Below are 16,161 nucleotides of genomic sequence, written 5' to 3' on the forward strand. Positions count from 1 at the left end.
GGCGCAGTGGCTCACGCCTGTAATTCTAACACTTTGGGAGGCCGAGAGTTTGAGACCAGAGCATTGTTTAAGCCAAGAGTTTGAGACCAGACTGGACAACATAGCAAGACCCTGTCTCTACAAAAAATAAAAAAAATAGCTGGGTGTGGGGGTGCACACCTGTAGTCCTGGCTACATGGGAGGCTGAGGCAGGAGGATCGCTCGAGCCCAGGAGTTGGAGGCTGCAATGCGCTATGATAGTGTCACTGTACTCCTGCCTGGGCAACAGAGACCCCGATTCTAGTAAATAAATAAATAAAAACATAGATCTCACCCCAGAGTTTCTGATTTAGTAGGTCTGAGCTGGGGTCTGAGAATTTGCAGTTCTTAAAATTGCCTAGACATGGCAGATGCTGCTGGCCTGGGGATCTCACTTTAAGAACCACTGGTCTAAGGCAACCTTGGTAATTCCATTCCCCTTGCCAGCAACTGGCTTAGAAAAGGGCACGTGATACATTTCTGACCAATGAGATGAAGGAGAAGTCAGCTGGCAGCTTCTGAGAAAATGAGAAAATGATCATAAAAAGGGACAGATGGGCTGGGCGTGGTGGCTCACATCTGTAACCCTAGTGCTTTGGGAGGTTGAGGCAAGAGGATCACTTGAGGCCCAGAGTTCGAGACCAGCCTGGGCAACAGAGGGAGACCTCATCTCTAGAAAAAACTCTAAAGTTAGCTGGGTATGGTAGCATGCACCTATAGTCCCAGCTACTCAGGAAACTGAAGGAGGATCACTTCAGCCTAGAAGTTCAAGGCTGCAGCGAGCTATGATTGCACCACTACACTCCAGTCTGGGTGACAGAGCAAGACCCTGTCTCAAAAACAAGCGGGGAACAAGTGGAAGAAGGCTCTCTTCTCTCTTGTCCATATTATCTGGAGACCATGATGGGGTGTGGCTGAGGGCAAGAGCCAGCTGCTAAGAATGGAATAGTGGAAAAGTGGAAGGAAACAAGGCCCACCATTCCACAATGGAGCCACTGAATCAATTAACCACATGGCCCCCTGCAGAGAAACAATAACTTCCATTAGCATCTACACCACTTCCAGTTGGGTTCTCAGTGATTTGAAGCCAAACACAACCTACCTGGCAACCCTACAACTTCACCCCTCACCACTGTTTGGACACTACCAAACTTAGGCCATGATGATTAAGGCCAGGCATGAGCTCCACCCTCCCTGCCACCCTATGAGGAATAAAGCAGATATGGGGAAGGTGAAAGGGCATGATTTAGGGATCCATAAAGCCCCAGATTGGAGCCTTAGTTCTACAACTCAATAATGGTGGGCTAGAGCTCTATGCACCCCATACTCTAGGATGGGGACTCATACCTGCATGGTTGACTAGTGCAGTCATGTCTGTGCATCTGAGCAGTTATTTTCTTCTCTGGACCATTATTAACCATCAGAGCTAGCATTTGTCCCCAGGTCCCGGGCACTGTGCAAGTCTTCACCTACATTATCCTACTACCTCATAAGATAGTTTGGATGTGTGTCCCCTCCAAACCTCATGTTGAAATGTGATCCCCAATGTTGGAGGCGGGGCTTGGCGAGAGGTATTTGGGTGGTGGGAGCAGATCCCTCATGAATAGCTTGGTGCCCTCCCTGAGTAATGAGTGAGTTCTCACTCTTTTAGTTCACGGCGAGGTCTGATTGTTAAAAAAGTGTTTGGCACCCTTCCTGTCTCTCTCTCACCCCTCTTCTCACCATGTGACACACCTGCTCCCCTTTCACCCTCCACAGTGAAGAAAAGCTTCCTGAGGTCTCACCAGAAGCAGATGCTGGCATCATGCTTCTTGTACAGTCTGCAGAACCGTGAGCTAAACAAACCTCTTTTCTTATAAATTACCCACCCTCAAGTATTCCTTTATGGCAACGCAAAACAGGCTAAGACACCTCAATGGACTAATACATAACAGCCCCATAAGGTGAGTGCCACCATCTCCCCCACCTTACAGATCAGGAAACAGGGGCTCTGAAAAACTGTGGCTCACTCAAGGTCATACAGCTTGTTAAGTGCAGAGATAGGATTCCAACTCAGAGGCATCTGGCTCAAGAACCCACGTGTCTGTGTTTCAGGTTGCAATGCTGAGGTTAAACAAGAGGATGTGTGCTAGGAGCCCCAGCACACCACAGGGGCTGGGAAACATTATTGCATCGAGTTTGAGTCCAACACATGGTCTCATTCCTCCCCCCACCACTCAGCCTAGAAAAAGGGTCGGAAGGTTGACTCCACTTTCAGAAGCTTGCCAGCTCCAGCCAGTCAGCCAGAGTGAAGCTGACAAGAGCAATGAGGGAAATACGGAAAGAGAAATCCAGATGTGGACAATGAGGCCGTGTCCCCTGAGAACTGTGGTGGCAGCGGGACTCAAAGGTCCAGGCCTGCTCAGTGTGGCTGCGGCTCGGGTTCCTGGGCCACAGGGCTGCCTTACCTGCCAGTTTCCGTGCCTGGCTGACTCCCCCCACCGCCCCTCTGGCTTCCACACCAGCCCACTGATGCCACCCCAGAGAACTCGGCTGTTGGCCTTGCTCCTCTAGAGGGCAGGTGGATGCGGTGAAACGGGCAGCGATTCCAGAGCCATCACAACTCCTGGCTGAAACCAAACATGACAGATTTACCACTGGGCAGGCTGCTCCATTTATTATTTAACGCTCGCAATAAATATTTGCATGACCCAGTGCTGGAGGGAACGCTCTGTGATAACTCACTGCATTTTCCTGCCAAACACCAGCACAATCGGATTCCGAAGCTGCAGCAGAGAATATTTTATGCTATTCTAAAAATCCAGGTGATGGCCCCTTGTTAGAAAACCTTTTCTCATCCATTTCCATAGAGGAAAAAAGGAGCAGGGAGACCTTAGCTCCGAGAAGCAACTAGAGGAGGAAGAGGAGGAGGAGGAAGATGCTGACAGGTGACATTTACTTAGCACCTACTGAGCGCCAGGCCCTAAGCTAAGGACTTCACACTCATTCATTCAACACCCCTCTCTAGAGGGTAGGGTTGCCAGACTTAACAAGTAAAAATATACGACACCCAATTCAATTTTAAATCCAGTGAAATAAGGAATGATTTTTTAAATACAAGTTATGTAACTGATGTAATACTGGAAAATTATTCAATGTTTATCTAAGGTTCAAATTTGGGTGCAGTGGCACGCGCTTATATTCCCAGCTACTTGGAAGGCTGAGGCAGGGAAATCACTTGAACCCGGGAGGCAGAAGTTGCAGTGAGCCAAGATCATGCCACGGCACTCCAGCCTGGGGGATAGAGTGAGACTCTGTCTCAAAAAAAAAAAAAAAAAAAAAAAATGTAACTGGGCATCCTGTTTGTATCTGGTAACACTCCTTAAGGTTGGACTAACTATGCGAAGACACTGAATTTAAAAGGCTTTTCTTTTCATTTATTTTTTAAGAGACGTATCTGTGTAACTCAGGCTGCAGTGCAATGGCTATTCACAGGGATGATCAGGGCTCACTGCAGCCTCAAACTCCCAGGCTTAAGAGATGGTCCCACCTCAGCCTCCCAAGCAGCCGGGACTACAAGTACATGACACTGCGTCTGGTGTTCAGTGGTGCAATCACGGCTCACTGCAGCCTCGAACTCCTGGGCTCAAGCAATCCTCTTGCCTCAGCCACCAGATTAGCTAGAACTACGGGTATACAGCACCACGCCTCGCTACTTTTTTTTTTTTTTTTTTTTTTTTTTGTAGAGATGGGGTCTCAATGTGTTGCCCAGGCTGATCTCAAACTCCTGGTCTCAAGTGATCCTCCTACCTCAGTCTCCCAAAGCACTGGAATTACAGGCATGAGCCACCACGTCCAGCCTCTTTTTTTTCTTTAAGGAGGCTTATTTTTTAGTGTGGGTTAGGGAAGAGCCATGTGCGAAGTTGATTCTGGAGCAGAGATGTCAAAGATGAGAAAGAGCTACCCATAACAAAAAAATGGGGAGCAGGATTCCTGGCAAAGACCCCACAAGGACCCTGGGGCTGGAAACCACGCGGGGCATTGGAGGAGTCAAGGGAGGTGACACTTTTGGAGCTGAATAATGGAGAGGAAAGTGACAGGAGCAGACTGCACAGGGCCTTGGTCACAATGAAGGATTTGGATGCTATTCTAAGTTAAAGGGAAGGCATGGGAAAGCTTTTCAGCTGGAAGTGGCCAAACTGGGGACCGACTCTGGCTGTACGGATTTCTGAGCCTGGAGATGGCACAAAGGACCTGACATTGGCAGGAAAAGAAAAGAGGAGGAACAAGAACACGAGAAATTGCCTTAAAAGGGAGCTGGTCAGGTCTCGCCAGAAAAGTTCATGCAATAACAAACCTGCCGCCCACAACAGACATCTCCACATTTTCCCAGAGCTGTCCCCCAGCCAGGCGGCCGGAGTGAGGGGATGCCGATGGTGACAATGCTATCAATTTCCATTTTGCTTTTGCCAAATACAGAAAAGGACACTTCAAAGACTTTTAAAAATAACTTCCAAACAACTCAAGGGTGAAAAAAAAGAAAGAGGTAAAAAATTACAGTCTGCCTGCTTGAGAATAGCGATAATGAAAATAAGTAATAGAAATAAGAACAGCTGCTTTTGCACACGTTATGTCATCTGCTCCTTAGCACTCTATGAAGCAGGCAGAACAGGTCATGGTATCCCCATTTCATAGATAAGGAAACTGAGACCCAGAAACATAGGATACAACAGAGAGGAAATGATCAGGCGGGTGAGAAGCTATGTTTGTCTGGCCCCAAAGCCTGGGTTCCCCAAAGCCCTCTGCAGGCTGATATGAGCCTAACCCCAGCCCAGCTCCTGGCTCTCAGCCATCTCATCCTCCCAGCCAAGCTATGGGGAGCAAGATACCCCCTACCATGTCCCTTGCAGCCTTCCTCCCTCGCCTGCAGGGGCTTCCTGCCTGGAAAGCCTGTTCCTTTGCCCTTCTTCTCCAGAGGATTCACGTACCTCAGCACATGTTTGACGACAAAGTCACAGCACTGCAGGGACACCTCCCCTGGAGAGGAACACGATGGTAGAGTGGAAGGGGCACAGCTTTGCCATTAGAATGCCTGAGTTCAAATCCCAGCTCAATCACCAACTGGTTGGGTATCCTTAAGCTCTTCCAAGGAGTAGGGGATAATCCAATCCATCCCCACAGGATCCTGGTGGGGATTAAATGAGATGCTGTATGTAAAACATCAACACAGGGCCAGGTGCCATGACTCACACCTATAACACCAGCACATTGGGAGGTGGAGGCAGGAGAATCGCTTGAAGCCAGGAGTTTGAGACTAACCTGGGCAACATAGCCAGACCCCTATCTATACAATAAAATGTCTTTTTAATTAGCTGGGTGTGATAGCCCATGCCTGTAATCCCAGCTACTTGGGAAGCTGAGACAGGAAGATTTCTTAACCCCAGGAGTTCAAAGCTGTAGTGAGCTATGATCATGCCACTGAACTCCAGCCATGGTGACAGAACTAGACCCCAACTCTAAAAAAATAAAAAACATTAAAAAAAAACAGCACAGTGCCTGGCATACAGTCAGCACCTAATAAGTAGTAGCTGTTTTTTGTTTTTTGTTTTTTTTCCATCTCTGAAAAAAAAATCAGCCATTTTTAAAAATTAGCTGAGTGTAATGGTATATCTCTGTAATCCCAGCTACTTGGGAAGCTGAAGCAGGAGGACTGCTTAACCCCAGGAGTTTGAAGCTTCAGCGAGCTATGATTGTGCCACTGAACTCCAGCCATGGTGACAGAACAAGACCCAATCCCTGAAAATAAATAAATCAATTGGCACAGTGCCTGGCATACAGTCAGCACCTAATAAGTAGTAGCTGTTAGAATAATTACAAAAGGCCAGGCGTGGTGGCTCACACCTGTAATCCCAACACTTTCAGAGGCCAAGGAGGGTGGATGGCCTGAGGTCAGGAGTTTAAGACCAGCATGGCCAACACAGTGAAACCCCATCTCTGCTAAAAATACACACACACGCAAAACAAATCACTGGGCATGGTGGCACATGCCTGTAGTTAGTCTCAGCTTCTTGAGAGGCTGAGGCAAGAAAATCGCTTGAACCCAGGATGCAGAGATTGCAGTGAGCCAAGATAGTACCACTGCACTCCAGCCTGGGTGATAGAGCAAGACTTTGTCTCAAAACAAACAAACAAACAAAAACAAAAAAAACACTCAAATCCTGGGATTGAGTGTTCAATCATTCAATCAATTTTTATTGAACGCCTACTACATGCTAGGTACTTAGGGATATAACAGGAAATAAGACATACGTGATTCTACCTTAATGAAACTTAGAAGAAGGAATATACTTATGGTATAGTAAAAGAAACATATTTATTAGAAATCAAACATAAAAAGCATAAAAAGTGTTGAAGAGTGCTCTAAAAGAACAGAGGTTTCTGTGAATCATCTACTTTATTTATTTATTTATTTATTTATTTATTTATTTATTTATTTTGAGACAGAGTTTTGCTCTGTCACCCAGGTTGGAGTGCAGTGGCATGATCTCAGCTCACTGCAACCTCCGCCTCCCAGGTTCAAGCGATTCTCCTGCCTCAGCCTCCCAAGTAGCTGGGATTACAGGCACCCGCCACCATGCCTGGCTTATTTTTGTATTTTTAGTAGACACGGGGTTTTACTATGTTGGCCAGGCTGGTCTTGAACTCCTGATGTCAGGTGATCTGCCTGCCTCAGCCTCCCAAAGTGCTGGGATTACAGGCGTGAGCCACTGCACCCAGCCTGGAATCATCTACTTTAGATTGAGGCATCTGAGACGCGCTCAAAGGACATTTCAGTGGAGAACCATGAGTGTGAAGGAGGGAGTCACACGGAGACTGGGAAGGGACGGACCTTTGTAGGACAGATGGCAACACGTGCAAAGCTTGTGCTGGGAGGTGAAGGGAGAACAACTCGCTGGAGGAAGCAAGGAAGGGGAGATTTAGTTAGAGCAGACAGCCAGGATCAGAGCATGCAGGGTCTGATAATTTATTTCCAAGTTATTCTGAAATCAAAGAGAAGCAGGCTTTTAAGCTAAGAATGTGGTACATCGGCTGGCATAGAATAAGAGTTCAAAAAAAGTGTAAGCTCCCTTCCCTATCCTGAAACAACCAAAGTAAATAAAAATGGCCCCTCTGTTTTGAATTATTTATTTATTTTTGCTTTCAAACTGTTTTCTTAAAAAACAAAAAACAAAAAAAAACTATAGAGTAGTGAGTGGGGGCGGGGGGGTAAGGAGTGGAATACTCAAAACATGTTCAAAATCAAACGAGCCAGAAACTCCTAGCTGGAAATTTTCTCTCTAGATCTCTGCAGGAATCAGTGGAACCATGAGAGACAGAGTCGAAAGCAGCAGAGCCTGGAATTATTTCTCTAAGCAAGACCCAGACGCCAGGCAGGTAGTGAAATTGCTCCTGCCCCACCTCCATCCTTGCTGCCTATCTGAGAACAGAGTCTGCCAACCCCTCCTGATGAGAGACTGACCCCTCATGGCCACTGCAGGCTGGAAGCCATAAGCTTAAACCACTTCGATACCATGAAAGCAAAATGTATGGTTGGCAAAAAGCAAAAAAAAAAAAAAAAAAAAAAAAAAAAAAAAAAACTGGTTACTGGCGAGTGCAGAACCACAGTCCGGGTGGATGACAAATTATCCAGCATGAATCTTGGTGTGACTTAGGCCCTTCTTAGTCCTCTAAAATTCATCACATTTTGTTTATTCGTTCACTACCCACTTACAGTAGATGCCAAGAAATATATATAACAAGATTATAGATATAAATTTAAAATTAGGACTAAAGAAAGATAATCTAGAATAAGAGGTAAAAGCAGAACAGAGCAGGATGGAAGGTAGAATAAAGATATACAGGCCAGGAGGCCAGTTACTAAACTGGATTTGAGAACATGGCGCTGAGTTCCCTGGTGGCCAAGTCAAAAAGGGCAGTTGGAGATGTTCTCATGGTCCACAAAAAGAAACACACTTAACTTTGCAGAACAAGCACTGTCCTGCCGTGTGACCTCAGATAAGTGATTTAACCTACTTAGACTCAGCTGCCTCATTGCCAAAAAGTTAGTGAAAACTATTGAATGTTTAGGTAAAAAGTTGTAATAAAAAACAAGAATGGGAAAGGATTCCCTATTTAAAATGGTGTTGGGAAAACTGGCTAGCCATATGCAGAAAACTGAAACTGGGCCCCTTCCTTACACCTGATACAAAAATTAACTCAAGATTGATTAAAGTCTTAAATGTTAGACCTAAAACCATAAAAACCCAAGAAGAAAACCTAGGCAATACCATTCAGGACATAGGCATGGGCAAAGGCTTCATGACTGAAACACCAAAAGCAATGGCAACAAAAGCCAAAATTGACAAATGGGATCTAATTAAACTAAAGAGCTTCTGCACAGCAAAACAAACTATCATCAGAGTGAACAGGCAACTTACAGAATGGGAGAAAAGTTTTGCAATCTATCCATCGGGCTAATATCCAGAATCCACAAGGAACTTAAACATATTTACAAGAAAAAAACAACCCCATCCAAAAGTGGCCGGAGGATATGAACAGACACTTCTCAAAAGAAGACATTTATGTGGCCAACAAACATGTGAAGAAAAGCTCATCATCACTGGTCATTAGAGAAATGCAAATCATTGTCAGAGTGCTCAGAGAGGGCATGTTCCCTGGGTCTTGGTGGATTTAGAGGTCAAGGGACCATTTCTGGAAGCTCACAGTGTGCCAGGGCAGCTTATATCAGAGCTCCACTCTTTTTCTTTCTTTTTTTTTTTTTTTAAGACAGAGTCTCACTGTTGCCCAGGCTGGAGTGCAGTGGCACCATTTCGGCTCACTGCAACCTCCACCTCCCGGGGCCAAGAGATTCTCCTGCCTCAGCCTCCTGAGTAGCTGGGACTACAGGCATGCACCACCACCACACCTGGCTAATTTTTGTATTTTTAGTAGAGACGGGGTTTCACCATGTTAGCAAGGCTGGTCTCGAACTCCTGACCTCAGGTGATCCACCTGCCTTGGCCTCTGAAAGTGCTGAGATTACAGGCATGAGCCACTGCACTTGGCCAGATATCTGCTCTGGAAGACTCCCCAGGCTGGAGGGCACTGCCACAAGCAGACAGTATGGCGAGGGTCCCTATGGCCACCTGGCAGGCAAGGTGGATTCTGGAGGGAGGTGGCCTGGGAGCAGGCTGAGGATGGGGTGAGGGTATTTGAGCAGCAGAGATGGATAGATTGCACCAGTCTGCGTGACCGGGCATAACTGGAGGGACAGTAAATGACTCTTGTGTGAGAGGATGAGGGAGGGGTGAGAGGGGCTGACTACCCCCAGGACTTGAGGTGCAGTGAGACTCCTTAGCTTTATCCAGACTCATGGGAGCCATGGAGGTTTGAGGCAGAGGCGTGGGCTGCTGGGAGAGTGAGGACTCACCATCCAGAGAGGAAGGTGAAGCTTTCAACTCTAAGTGCCGTTTTATTTTCGTGTGTTTTTTTTTTTTTTTTTTTGAGACGGAGTTCCACTCTTATTGCCCAGGTTGGAGTGTGATAGCACGAGCTCGGCTCACTGCAACCTCTGCCTCCCGGGTTCAAGCGATTCTCCTGCCTCACCCTCCCAAGTAGCTGGGATTACAGGCATGCGCCACCATGCGTGGCTAATTTTATATTTTTAGTAGAAACAGGGTTTCTCCGTGTTGGTCAGGCTGGTCTGGAACTCCTGACTTCAGGTGATCCGCCCGCCTTGGCCTCCCAAAGTGCTGGGATTACAGGCATGAGCCACTGTGCCCGGCCCCAGATATGTTTTACATTTTCTTCCTATTTGATTCATCTTTGTCGTGCAACATAAATATGCTACTTTTCCACTGATAAAAAGACAAAATGGAATTTAAAATTGGCCTGGACTTCTCAAAAAAGTCAGTGTGATGAAAACATGTTCTAGATAAAACAGAAATGAGACTGGGCATGGTGGCTCATGCCTGGAATCCCAGTGCCTTGGGAGGCCAAGGAAGGAGAATCACTTGAGGCCAGGAGTTTGTGACCAGCCTGGGCAACATAGTGAGACCGCAGATCTACTAAAAATTTAAAAATTAGCTGGGCATGGTGGTGCATGCCCATATGTCGGGAGGCTGAGGCAGGAGGATCGCTTGAGCCCAGGATCTGGAGGCTGAGGCAGGAGGATCGCTTGAGCCCAGGATTTGGAGTCTGCAGTGAGCTATGATTGTGCCACTGCACTCCAGTGTGGGTGACAGAGTGAGACCCTGTCTCTATTTAAAAAAAGAGAGACAAGATGATCAGGATGAGCGCAGTGGCTCACGCCTATAATCCCAGCACTTTGGGAGGCCAAAGCAGGTGGATCACATGAGGTCAGGAGTTTGAGACCGGCCCAGCCTAGATGGTGAAACCCCGTTTCTACTAGAAATACAAAAATCAGCTGGGTGTGGTGGGGCACGCCTGTGATCCCAGCTACTCGGGAGACTGAGGCTGGACAATTGCTTGAACCTGGGAGGCAGAAGTTGCTGTGAGCAAGATTACACCACTGTGCTCCAGCCTGGGCAACAGGAATGAGACTCTGTCTCAAAAAAAAAAAAAAAAAAAAAAAAAAAGGGATGATCAAACACAATGCATCAACCTCCCGGAGCCGTATAAACCCTAAACCTAAACCAGGATGCAGGCAAGCCTGTGTGTGAGTTTCCACTCTATTGCTGGTACCACTCGGCTCTGGCAACCCGGAAGGACACCTTCCCCTGTTGTTACTGTGTAAGGAGGAAGGAGCACTGGTTTGCAAGTCAGAAGCCTGGTTTGAAGCCTCTGCTTGAGTTCCTGCTGGCTGTGGGAATGTGGGGTTACCTTTCCCGGCTGGCCTCGTTTCCTACATGTCCAATGCAGGGGTTCCAGTCACATGCATTGGGCACCATTACATGTCCAAGCTGTGCCAGGATCTAGAAAAATGGCTGGGCTCAGGCCAAGGGGCCTTCCTATCTGGCAGTGAAAATAAGAGGAGATACCAAGGGCCCTGAGTCTGAGTCTGGAGGAAAAGTCATGAGCACAGGGCAGTGCCAGGGCCTGGGAGCTGCCACAGAGGAGCCCACCTTGGTGACAGACACCTGTAGGCTCATATGATGCCGAGTGCCCAATACAGGGAACTGGACAAAGGTTTCATGCACGACTCTTTTCCCTCCTTGGCTACCTTGAGGACCTTGATTATAATAGTTAGCCTTTTTTTTTTTCTTTCTTTTTTTGAGACTCTTGCTCTGTCGCCCAGGTTGGAATGCAGTGGCAAAATCTTGGCTCACTGCAATCTTCGCCTCTCAGGTTCAAGTGACTCTCCTTCCTCAGCCTCCCTAGTAGCTGGGATTACAGGCGTGCACCACTATGCTCAGCTAATTTTTGTATTTTTACTACAGATGGGGTTTCACCATGTTGGCCAGGCTGATCTTGAACTGCTGACCTCAGGTGATCTGCCCGCCTGGGCCTCCCAAAATCTTGGGATTACAGGTGTGAGCCACTGAGCCCAGCCGGATTATAATAGCCTTTTCATGCACCAGGGGCTTTATACTCATTATCTCATTTCATTCATATGAGTTGAAGTCAGCTTATCCCCCATTTCACAGATGAGGAAACCAAGGCCCAGAGAGGTTAGGAATTTGTCCAAGGTCACACAGCCAGGAAGTAGGACTCAAACCCAGACAGCCAGGCTGTAACACCTATGCTCTTCTCAGGCTCATGCCCTTCCCAGGGGTCTGGGAAGCCCTGACCTGCAGCCTGTCACCTTTGTTTACCCCCCAGCCTCCAGGATATTATGTGTGCACCGGCGTGGGATCCTGGAACTGGCAGGAATTGTGGGTTGTGTTGGTCCCTGAACTCCCATCGCCTATGTGAAATATGGTTGCTTTTGTGGCTTGGGAGGCCATGGCCAGCCCCGCGATGCCATTGACTGGTGAGTGCATGCCTGGGACCAGGCTACAAAATCCCTCACACTCTGGGGTAGTCAAGGCTTATGAGGAAGTACCCAAAACTGAAGCTGGGGTTTGGTCCAGGGAGATCCCAGTGTGCAGTACTACTTTGCAGGCAGGCAGAGGCCTCTTGGATAACATGGCCAGTGAAGCCAGATCTTGGTACTAGCTGCGCCTTACCCTGGCCATGGGCTGAAAACGTTGCCTTAAAAAATTGGCCAGGAGCGGTGGCTCACTCCTGTAATCCCAGCACTTTGGGAGGCCGAGGCGGGCAAATCACTTGAGGTCAGGAGTTCAAGACCAGCCTGGCCAATATGGTGAAACCCCATCTCTACTAAAAATGCAAAAATTAGCTGTGTGTGGTGGCAGGCGTCTGTAATCTCAGCTACTGGGGAGACTGAGGCAGGAGAATTGCTTGAACCCGGGAGGCAGAGTTTGCAGTGAGTTGAGATTGCACCGCTGTATTCCAACCTGGACAACAGTGCCAAACCCTGTCTCAAAAGAAAATAATAATAATAATATAAAGTGACCAGGTGTGTTGACTCATGCCTGTAATCCCACCACTTTGGGTCGAGGCAGGAGGATCACTGGAGCCCAGGAGTTTGAAATGAGCCTAGGCAACAGAGTGAGACCCTGTCTCTATATTAAACACACACACGCATGCACGCGCACACACACACACACACACACACACACACATACAAAGGCAGCCAGACTATGCACTAGGAACTGCCCTGGGAATCCCTTTGTGTTCTCACAACAATCCCATTTCACATGAAAAACCTAGGCACAGAAATATTCAGTAACGTGTCCAGGTGCGGTGGCTCACGCCTGTAATCCCAGTACTTTGGGAGGCTGAGGCAGGCAGATCACGAGGTCAGGAGTTCGAGACCATCCTGGCCAACATGGTGAAACCCCGTCTCTACTAAAAATACAAAAATTAGCTGTGTGTGGTGGCAGGTGCCTGTAATTCCAGCTACTCAGGAAGCTGAGGCAGGAGAATTGCTTGAACCCGGGAGGCAGAGGTTGCAATGAGCCGAGATCACACCACTGCACTCCAACCTGGGTGACAGAGCAAAACTCCGTCTGAAAAAAAAAAAAAAGAAATATTAAGTAACTTGTCTGAGGCCACATAGTTACCAAGACGTGGGAGCTGGGACTTGAACCCAGGCAGTCTGCCTGGATTCATGCCTGCAGCCTCTGCACTCCTGCTACTTACTGTGTGAGAAGCGTCTGTTCTGTGGAAGGTTGTGGGCTGAGATCTTTCCATGACTTCCACTCATTTACCCCCAAGGCTGTTCTTAAAGACGGGCATGACAGTTATGCCCATTTTACAGATGGGGCCCTGAGGCTCACAAGGGCACGCCACTCACCCATTTCCACAAAGCTATAGTCAGTTAGCAGAGGGCAGAATTCGGCCGCCTCTCCCCTAGCTTGAAGGCTGTGATTGACACAGAGGTTTTTTTGTTGTCGTTGCTGTTGTTTGTTCCTTTTTCTTTTTTTTGAGACAGGGTCTTGCTCTGTCATCCCGGCTGGAGTGCAGTGGTGCGATGTCAGCTCACTGCAAACTCTGCCTCCAAGATGCAAATGATTCTCGTGCCTCAGCCTCCCAAGTAGCTGGAATTACAGGTGTGCACTACCACACCCAGCTGTTTTTTGTAGAGATGGGGTTAGTAGAGATTTGTTTAATAGAGACGGGGTTTCACCATGGTCTCTACTAAACCCTGTCTCTACTAAAAATACAAAAATTACCCAGGCATGGTGGCACATGCCTGTAGTCCCAGCTACTCAAGAGGCTGAGGCAGGAGAATCACTTGAACCTGGGAGGTGGAGGTTGCAGTGACCCAAAATCATGCACTCTAGCCTGCGGTCTCGCTTTTGCCCAGGTTAGAGTGCAGTGGCACAATCATAGTGGTGCACTGCAGCCTCAAACTCCTGGGCTGAAGGGAATCCTCCCACCTCAGCCTCCCAAGTAGCTAGGACTATAGGCATGTGCCATCATGGCGAGTTAATTTTTTTGTGTGTTTTTATTGTCTCGAGACAGAGTCTTGCTCTGTTGCTCAGGCTGGACTGCAATGGCGTGATCTTGGCTCACCGCAACCTCCACCTCCTGGGTTCAAGCAATTCTCCTACTTCAGCCTCCCGAGTAGCTGGGATTACAGGTGCGTGCCACCATGCCTGGCTAATCTTGTATTTTTAGTAGAGACAGGGTTTCGCCATGTTGGTCAGGCTGCTCTCGAACTCCTGACCTCGTGATCCACCTGCCTCGGCCTCTCAAAGTGTTGGGATTACAGGCATGAGCCACTGAGCCTGGCCTGGTGAGCTAATTTTTAAATTTGTTATAGAGACAAGAGTCTCTCTTATGTTGCCCAGGCTGGTCTCGACCCCCTGGCCTCAAGTGATCCTCCCACCTCAGCCTCCCAAAGTGCTGGGATTACAGATGGGTGTCACCGCACCTGGCCTCTGAGGAGGATTTCATTATAAACCTGCCCTGAAGGGAGGGAATCCAATTTTATGAGCGGGTGTAGCCTGGTGAGGCCTGGATGACCTCTGGAGGCAGGGGCTTGTGCCTGGGCTGAGGCCTAAGGGACAATGGGCAGACATGAAGTTGCCCCAGGCAGAGGGTACAGTGTGGGCAAAGTCAGGAAGTGGCAGGGCTTGGATCACTCCAGGAAGAGAGAGGAGTCATGTGTCACAGGAGCTCAAGACCCAGAGAGGGAGGCAGGCAGGCAGGCAGGGACCAAGCTTGGGCACAGCCAGGAAGGCAGGACAGGGCATGGTGGGGCCAATGGAATCATTACCCAAGACGGGGATTTTCAGGGAATCAGCTTAGATAAGGCCAGGCGTACAGTAGCTCCCACCTGTAATCCCAGCATTTGGGGAGGCTGAGGTAGGAGGACTGCTTGAGCCTGGGAGTTCGAGACCAGCCTAGGCAATATAGTGAGACCCCATATCCACAAAAAATTTTAAAAAGGAGTTTGTGTTCCTGTAGTAGCAGACTTGGGAGGTTGAGGTGGCAGTATCACTTGAGCCCGGGAGTTCAAGGCTAAAGTGAGCTGATTGAGCCATTGCACTCCAGCCTGAGCAACAGAGAGATACGCTGTCTCAAAGGAAATACAAATTTAAAAACCAGCCGGGCATGCTGGCGTGTGCCTGTAGTCTCAGCTACTTGGGACACTGAAGTGGGAGGATCGCTTGAGCCCAGGAGTTCAAGGCTGCCGTGAGCTATGATTGTGCCTCTGCAGTCCAGCCTGGGCGACAGAGAAAGACCCTGTCTCTTAAAAAAAAAAAAAATAATCATAGATAAGAGGATGCTGTGCCTCCCTGGGGGTCTTCAGTCACCCATGGTCCTGGCAAGAGAGGAGGGCCAGGAGAGAGCTTCACCCACCTGCTGTCCTGCCCATGTGACATCCGCAGGTGCTGCCATGGCCACGACTGTTGTTACACTCGAGCTGAGGAGGCCGGCTGCAGCCCCAAGACAGAGCGCTACTCCTGGCAGTGCGTCAATCAGAGCGTCCTGTGCGGTGAGTCCCAGCACCACCATGCCACCCACCCCGAGTATCCCCTGGGCATCCTGGCATAGCCAGATGACTTCCATGCCCCTGTTGCAATAACCACTGCTTCCAACTCTCTATAGACCACCCCTTGGGTATATCTAATGTAAGTGATATTTATTTTTTGAGTCAGTCTCACTCTGTCACCCAGGCTAGAGTGTGCTGATGTGATCTCGGCTCACTACAACCTCTGCCTCCTGGGTTCAAGCGATTCTCATGCCTCAGCCTCCCAAGTGGCTGGGACTACAGGCATGCACCATCACGCCCAGCTAATTTTTGTATTTTTTTCAGTAGAGGTGGGGTTTCACCAAGTTGGCTGGGCTGGTCTCAAACTCCCCACCTCAAGTGCTCTGCCCGCCTCGGGCTCCCAAAGTGCTGGGATTACAGGCATGAGCCGTGGTGTGTGGCCCTAATGTGAGTGATCTTTAACACTGAGCACTTGAAAAAGAAAACCCTGAAGAAACCTAATTCTTTGATGTCTGGACGACAAGGAAGAAGATAGAAATGGCATCAGATAATAAACAGTGTAAATGTTTATCAGAAAGAGGCTGGTGGTCGGGACAAGTAGGAGGATCGCTTGAGTCCAGGAGTGCATCTCTACAAAAAAGTTAAAGGATTTTTTA

The sequence above is a fragment of the Pan troglodytes genome, chromosome 18, assembly GCF_028858775.2.
Source record: "Pan troglodytes isolate AG18354 chromosome 18, NHGRI_mPanTro3-v2.0_pri, whole genome shotgun sequence".
Lineage (NCBI taxonomy): Eukaryota > Metazoa > Chordata > Mammalia > Primates > Hominidae > Pan > Pan troglodytes.